Below are 8,816 nucleotides of genomic sequence, written 5' to 3'. Positions count from 1 at the left end.
GTGTCCTAGTGCTCTTTGAGGTTTCCTCATAAACTTTCTTACGACGCCCATCGGTCGATATAGACACATCGGACTTTTCCTCATGGTGGGAATCTTGAACTCGAGGAAGTAACTCGACGGCAACGATATTACTCGGGGATAACGTAAAAGTATCATCGCGTTTGAAAATAGCGGGAGATAGCGGGAGATATAAAATAATAATAATAATAAGAGAGAGAGAGAGAGAGAGAGAGAGATTTATACACGTAAATAAAATGTATTCTCCTAAAAAATGAATCAGTGAAAATATTTCTGACTAAATCAGTAAAAGGATTATTTTATTGATGAATTTCAATGAAAGCCCCCATTTTATTGCTTCGCCTTATCATTAATTTTGACCAGTAAAAGTAAGATTCCACTGTAAAATTTGTTATACGCTACATCAAGTCCAAACTTTGTAAAAGTAAACTTTGTGACGACAGAATTGACAGCTTTCATGCACCTTGCATGTAACACTGTCTATTTCGCGAAGTGCATCAATAATAATTTCGCAAAGTGCTTCAATAATAGCCGCTGCTGTTAACTGATACTTTTAGCGAGATTTTATTGATTGCGATCTGCTATACTTATAATTGAACTACCAGTTATGAGTGTAGTTTTTCAATGAAGAACACACTGATTGTACTTTAGAGACTAACGTGCAAAATGTTGCGTGCAAAGTCGTCATTTGACAAGAACAGCGTAGTTGTCGTTGTCAGTATCCGCGATGAAAAAATTGCTATCGGTCCAGAAACGCCAAAACATCAGCTCGTCTTTATCTCTTATTATGTCATTTTTATTTGTTAAGATTCGCAATTTGACACGTTTCGCTATGACCGCATAACATCCATAAATTGGCACTATTCCCGTGATGCAATCCTGCGCTTAAATAGATTACAGTTCAATAAAGCTTTGCTCCAGCGATCATTCCCGCGCAGCTTTGCACTCCACGATAAATTTTCGCAAATTATCGTTTTGGCAAATATCCTCCGACTAGCTCGCGATCGAATATGAGCAATGTTCGGCGTGCTCTCTGCGTATGCATGAAAACTAATCCTCCGAAAGATTATACAAAAGAATTTTGTGAATGCTCATCCGGAACAACATCCGGACATATCAGGAACATATCCGGTCACATCCAGAACACATCAGGAACGACATCTGGACATACACACACATCCAGAGCGATATCCGAAAATTTCGCTGAACTTCGTTGTATAATCAAGAGCAGAAACCAATTCGGAGTTGATGAATGTTTAGAAGGTTGGTTTTATATCTGAAAAGAAGTGGGAATTGATGGCCGATCGTTAATAAGAATGTAATAAATCTCTCGTATTCCTTCTGTCTCGCTGGTATTAATTAAACTTATTAACTTTTAATTACAATCTACACACTTATGCAAATTCTCGTAACTTTTAGCTTTGCAGGCAATAAAAAAATATTTATCGATATGATTATTTCAGCTGTTAATCTTAGTTTAGTTAAATGCGGTGCTTGTCGTCGTACGATAAGTCTGCTTATGAATCCACCGAGAGATCTAACATATGCAGACAGGTGTAACGATGGTGAAATAAACCACCGTGATCTCAAGCGTAGAGGGCTTTTCTGCCGCCAGGTTGTCTCCAAGTTAACATGTTTACTGTCACGCTGAATTCACGCTGATGCCCCCCCAGGCCTAAATTCTCGGTATATTATGTTAATGATATTTTATTGTTTTCTATTCTATATTCTTCTCTATTCTATATCCTTTGAATACCTATCTTCTTCTCTATTCTATATCCTTTGAATACTTAGTAGAATAATTGCAAACAAATAAAACAGCTACAAATAGGTGAAAAGTTTTCTATGCAGAGACCCAAATACGACTGGCAGTCAATGTGTTAACTCTTTGTTGAAAATATTTTCAAAGTATAATATAGAAAACTCTGAAATCAAATCAGTTAAGAAGGATTGAAAGACTTTTTTTGTATACAGATAACATTTTTGCGTACCTAAAAGTTTTAATTAATTGAAAAAATTTTGTATAGAATTGAAATAAAATTGTTGCACAACTAATAATAACTTTGCGCATCTACATTCAGTGCACGGTTCTTTTAAGTCTTTCAAGGTTTTTAGTAAACTTATTTTTTTTTTTTTTTCTCCATTAATCCGCAGAAACTCATTTCGCAACAATATCGCATAATCTACGTTAATTCCGATATTTCTATACTTAACCCTTAAGCTACAGCTTTATTTTCATTAACTTTAATTACGACATGAAGTATTCAACCAACTCTATTTTATTTTTATTAGATAAGAATTTTTATTAGATAAGAATTTTTATTAGATAAGAATTTTTATTAGATAAGAAGAAATATGACAAAAGAAATTAGGTAATATTTAAATAAAGTGTTTACTTGCAATCTCTAGTGCTAACAAACTTTTTTTTTTCAAAACATATTGTGCAAAAACTATTTGAGTCCTCGCGAAACCTCATATCGTAGCCTAAGGATTATCTGAATGTAACTGTACACACATTTACTAGCAAAAGCTTGGAATTTGGGTATTTCATGGTCCATCCATCATTCGGAATCGATTCCATTTAGACTGAAAGTACGAATATTGATACAGCCGGTCGGGCAGCGAGATGCACGCCGTTTACGTTCACTTTCGATCTTTCGCAAGAGTGACTGCCTAAATATTGCGCGTCGTTTTAATTTCTTGAAATACTATTGACTCTTCTTTGGGAGCTCATTTCCGCTCACTATACTAAACGCGTTGACCCTAAAAGGACTTGTTGACGGCGCTTCCGCCAAAAGTGGCTCTCCACCTCCGCCAACACGGATCATTGTTGAATAAACTGACGTGCCGGTTCTTGTCGGCGGAATTATCCGCGCCGTGTTCGCGCGTTCTGTAACTCGGCTCGTTACAAAGCCACGTCCCTCGCACGACTTTTCAAGCGTCGTCACGTTCTGACGTCGTTTTAGAGCTCTCTCAGCACCGCGACAGACAGAGCTTTTCAATCGTAACTCACTTAAAGGTAAGAACGTAACGTACAAATATCACTTTGATTGAACTTGACGAGCTGCTAAAAAATATTAAGAGAAAGAAACGAACGTAACCAGAGTAATTAATTATTTTTTTATTAATTAATCACCAGTTAAACAGCCTTCAGTTAAATTTGTTAAGTTCAACCGTTAATCGAACGATTTTTTATTCTTTTCGTTCACATTAATCGTCAATTAGTTGAATTAAAACAAATTTGTTTCAGCTATTAACTCAATTATTAAATTGAGAACAAGTTTTTAATTGATGTTTTTACAACTCTGGTCGTAATGTACTGATTTTCGTCTAATTTTATGATCCCTTTATTCTTAATTATATATTAGTACTAGCTTAAGCTATCCAGCGTTCTTTGAATTATCGCAAAAGGGATAAAATCAAGGGAAAGGGATGAGGTATCCAGATTTATCATGTAACCTATATTTTCCGCAGAGTATTTTCCTAGAGAGTAATTATGCAAAATTTGGTTCAGATCGACCAAAGGGCTTATAGGGAAAGTTTATAGGGAACAGACACAGGCAGACATTCTATTTTACATACACTTTGATTAGACACGCGACGTCGATCGTTCGCGGTATCCTGCTGAAATGCGTACATTCGCAAAACTGTTTTCGCCGGGAGATCTCGCCGCGAAGTACAACAAGCGAGCGACACAGATTAATGACAAGAAGGTACTGCGTGCACCACTACGCGAAGACGGTGTGTCACAGCGCGAATTTGAAAGCCCTGCTCGACCAAGTATGATTAGTGATAATGCGCTTATTTGGAGCGTACATACAGACACGCTCACATAAGCCAAAGCTTACATTTCGCGAGCGTAGTGCGCGCTGATCCGCATGCGGCGAATGAATAATAATGACGATATGCACGTAACACGCCCACACGCTAATGTGAACCCCGATTCGGCAGAATTTGGCAACTTTTGATATCATTATATCAATTTGAATATGTAATAAAGAACATACGTCGTTAAACACGTCGTTAAACACGTCGACGAGATCGACGCACTTTCGCACTTCGGCGGAGCACGCTCGTACATCCGAAATATCATCTCAGCTGTACTTTTATGTAATTGTGAAAAAATTTTATCTTTGCGCGGATAACGTATGTATGTAACGAGTCCTGTATGTATCATACGTGCCACTATATTAATGGTGTCGATTCAGCTGTAAACACGCAAAATATTTAGTAATTATATTATTACACACATTTGAATGGCGGAAAATTAACATCGCAGTCGATTTGACAATTTTCAACGTTATTTGCGCAATCTGTTGTGAGCAAGGTTGGATACGCATAATACCTCATGTTTTTTGCGTGAAGTTTTATGCGCAGAAAACTCGAGTAATCTGCGCAGATAACTAAATGAAGTTTTCTGCTGTATAAAACTTCTTTTAGAGCTATTCTACAATTGCGTAAGTGTGGTCGTAAATGTTGTAAGTTATGTTGTAAGTTAAGTTACGACAACCAATCAAAATAAATTAATCAATGAATAAAACATTCTGATTGGTTAGCTTTATAACTGTTTTGCATATAAGACAAAGCATACATATTTATCCATGATCATGAAAAACATGAAATTGTGAATTTAGTTAATCGCCGAACCCCATTTTTTAATTTTTTTGTATCTACATGTGAATACAGATGTATTAATGAAACTGATTCAAGAGCAGCGAGTATGATTGTATTGCGTCAACGTCGATTCGATTTTTCAATTCTGGCTGGGTAGGTTATTTTAGAGGACTTGGTTCGACCGTCTGGGGATACGTACATGTCTCTAGAATCCTTTTCGAACTACTTATTTTTTGGCGAAGTCGTACCGTTTCAGTGGTGCGCAATGTCTCTTTTCAAATCATGAAGTGATATTAGAGCAAAGTGCAAGCTGCCTAAAACTATATCCCCTTGTCCACAACCTTGCTTTAATCTTTAAGCCGTGACAAATTGACCAACCACAGTCGATTATTTTAAAAATAATCAACTGTGGTTGGTCAATTTCTTACGGCTTAAGAATTAAAGAAAGGTTGTGGACAAAGGATATATTAAAGGAAGAAAGGTTATTTTAGGTTAAAGTGCATTGATACAATTTTTCATCTTATTTTACTGTGAAAATTAGTAGTCATTTTTAACCTCCGATTAACGATGTTAAAATACCGAGTAATTTGTAATTTTACCTGAAAACATGAAATTTACCATTCAAATAGAATGGTAAATACAAAACGAGAGAGAGGAAGCTTCGTATAGCGACTCCGCCACCTAATCTCCAAAAGAAGGTCATCGACGAAGTCCGCAGACCGAGAAAAAAATATAGAGAGAATGAGAGTCGCGTATATAACAAGTCCGCTGCCTAACCTCCAAGAAAGGGTTGTCGGCGTGGTCCGAAGATGATGAATAAAAAGAGGAAGTAATATATGTTAACTTTGTCACCTTACGTTCAACGACGGTCGCCAGAGAGCGGAATTCCGTTGTGGCAATCGATACTCTAATATGGATTCGATATGGACAAAGCTAACATCATCTGTAGGGTTCATGAGAACTGAGAGTTCCAAGCCACGCTGTAAATTTATTATTTAGAAGTGAAATTTAAGCACATATATGTAATATTATGGATGAATTTAGCAATACCGCACTGGTAAATATTTTACTAAAAACACTCATTTTTAACCTCCGATTTGCAATGTTAAAATACCGAGTGATTTATAATTTTACCTCAAAACATTAAAGTTATCTTCCACTTTCTGTATTTTTAATCAAAATAAGAGGAAAAAAGCATATTTTAAGTAAAAATATTATAAAAATTTAGTTAATTTATCAAAAAAATTAATAAATTTTCTTTGTAAATTCGCACTGATTTTTATCATTGTGGGCGCGTCTCAGGGGTTTTCTGCATTTTCTGCAGATATTCTGCACGTTTTCTGCGCATAATAGATATTTTATGCATATTATGCGCAGAATTGTGCATAATACCTTCCTGCCGCGCATATCACATACAGCAAAAGAAATCTGTAGGATATACTGAAATTATCGCGAATATATGAAATGTATTTCAATATTCTTACAATATATCTTTACAGTATATATACTGATTAGGAATATGATATACTAATGTCCATACTTATGAAAACGTAGAGATATCATATATACAGCAAAAGAGATCTACAGGATATACTGTGATCATTACGGATATATCTCAATATCTTTAAAATATAATTAGTATATATACTAATAAAGAATAGGTTATACTGTTGACCATATGTAAAAAAACGTGGTGAAACATTACATGATGAAAAATTGGGACACAGCTTTGAAAGAGGGTAGCTAACTGAGACTATGTTTCAAAATTTATTAGTATTGAAAATCTATTGTTTACATCACAATACAATTTCAGTACTAGTAGTGAATTTCGGAACGCAGTCTGAGTCACATAATCCTGTCGTGATTTCACGCGCACGCAAAAGCTTCTAAAGCCGGTATTCATAGTCGAGTCGATTGTATTTGTATTCCCCACAATATATATTTCTTTTGTGTAATTTGTATAATTTATTTTGTGTATTATCACTATAAATGTTTTCCTACATAAATTCCGATTATCTATTATAATTATCTTAAGTGCGAACATTAGTATATCCTGGTAATATCCCCCGAATATCTAAATATCTATCAGGTATTTCTGAGACATTGCAATATTTTGACAAGATGTCTTGAGGAGATCTCACAGATCTCTTTTATGTGGGATTATTTATCCTTAGTTGTGGGTTATATAATACAATTGTTATAAATTTCCGCTATGCGTTACTTGGTTTCTTTCCAATGGATAGCAAACAAGTTGTAACAGTGATTCGATAAACGGAGCGAGGTTAAGTATATCACTGGAAAACAAGAAAACCTACGTCGCACTTGCCTCCGGTCACGTGCAATTTTTATAAGTGAATCAAAGCCGTCGCAATTTTACGTTGATTGAGCGAATGAATTTAAGATAAAAGCATCAGTGCCCGAACGTGTACCTTATCCTGGATATATTCTTATTCTTTTGGTCTTTAAATACGAATATTTAAAATTTCAATATAGAATACATATATATATATTTTTTATGTTAAAAGTTTAAATATTCGTATTTAAAGACTAAAATAATAAAAATAAAATATACGAAATTAGATACTTCCGACATAGAATGTCCAGGATTAAACAATATATTGGCTAAAATAAATTCTGCTAAAAAAAATCTCAATTTTGGTCTTCTCTAAATAAAATCAAATTCTTACGATATCGTATACAGTTATATATTCATGCGGTTTGGCACGAAAACTTGGCGTCTGTTTTTACCTTTTTCAAAAAAGATAATTTATATTTTAACCTTGCGTTATTTATAATTGACCCGTTCCTCGCTTCGCGCGTTTACTCGGTATTTATTATTGTATTTTTTTATTTTTACTTACTAGCTACCGCGTCTCTTGATATGTAATACCGGTAACGATAGCGTATCGTATCAAAGATTGTCCATTTGAGAAATAAATTCGAACGTTTCGCAAAACTCCATGCCGCTTTCGCATGTCTTGGAATGCTCGAAACATCGTCCAGGAGTTAAGTTGATGTATGCGCGAGGAAATGTCATGGTATCTCAACGGAAACTCGCGAAAGAGTGCAAGCTGCGCGTGCATTGACGCGGCATTGTGCGCCGCGTTTCGATTCAATCCCCGTGGTGCCAATCATAGGTGATCGAACGAACGCGGCATTAGAGACGTGAGAGTGAGAGGCGCGTAAAAGGGAGGTATGTGTTGTTTGCGCGTAAAGAGAAAATGTATGCTAATGAATCAGTCGACGATCTCGTTCATTAGGAAGGAAATACGCATGTATGTATGTACGATACGTCGCATTTGCAGCTCGATCCGCATTTTTAGAATTCTCGGCGCGACTCTCCGTTTTATATACCGGACAAATTGCCCCGGGATCATTTCGTGTATGCCGGGATAACACGCAGGTGTACGTATCGGAGCAATATATTCGAGTTAAAAACTTGGAGAAGACTCGCAAAGCACTTTTTCGCCAACCAATTAAAGACTAAGCGGCTCTTGAGTGACATTGATCTTGATCAATTTCTTACGGATAGTTCCCGCTGCGCGAAACTTTTCCGTACACGAAGACAGCCGCGCCCGGAACTTTAAAGTACCTCACGACTTCGGCGCGCTAACGATTTTTCTTCTTCGAACAACAGGATTGCCATAACGAGACGGCGCACGCTCACGCGTGAAATCGCGCCGATGACAGTTTACTCGCGTGCTGCACGAGAAAATAAAGGCGCCTCGCGCATAACGACGTGTGCGAAACGCGTACAGGTTGGCCCGGAGAAACAGCTCGAGACTCGTTCGTGGATTTTTAAAATAGATTTTACATCGAAAGTTTCATTGCGCGAGTTCTTCCATACGATCCTTGAAACGGAAAATTCTATTAAGGCATGGTTTACTTGGTGTTAATTAAAAATTAAATTCACACGACCGTGTGGAAGTTGACGAAACCTCACGAATTAGCACTCTTAACTATGGAGAAGTTTAAAGAATACTAATTATGAAAGTATTAAACATTGTTTGAGTTTAATTTCCAAAGGATGGAATATCGCCAAAGCCCAAACTCGCCGAAAGAAACCCGTTACTGATTCGCGTTTCTTTCGTGAGCCGCCCTGTACGCATACGAATGCGCCTTCGTGCCGACGAATTTTCATCGCGATTATCGTTCTATAATAATAAAAAAGGAAGGAGAAAGAA

The sequence above is a fragment of the Odontomachus brunneus genome, unplaced genomic scaffold (assembly GCF_010583005.1).
Source record: "Odontomachus brunneus isolate Ranch 3 - 2012 unplaced genomic scaffold, Obru_v1 Obru_scaffold_052, whole genome shotgun sequence".
NCBI lineage: Eukaryota > Metazoa > Arthropoda > Insecta > Hymenoptera > Formicidae > Odontomachus > Odontomachus brunneus.
The sequence above is the reverse complement of the archived record's forward strand: the minus strand, read 5'-3'. Positions refer to the sequence as shown.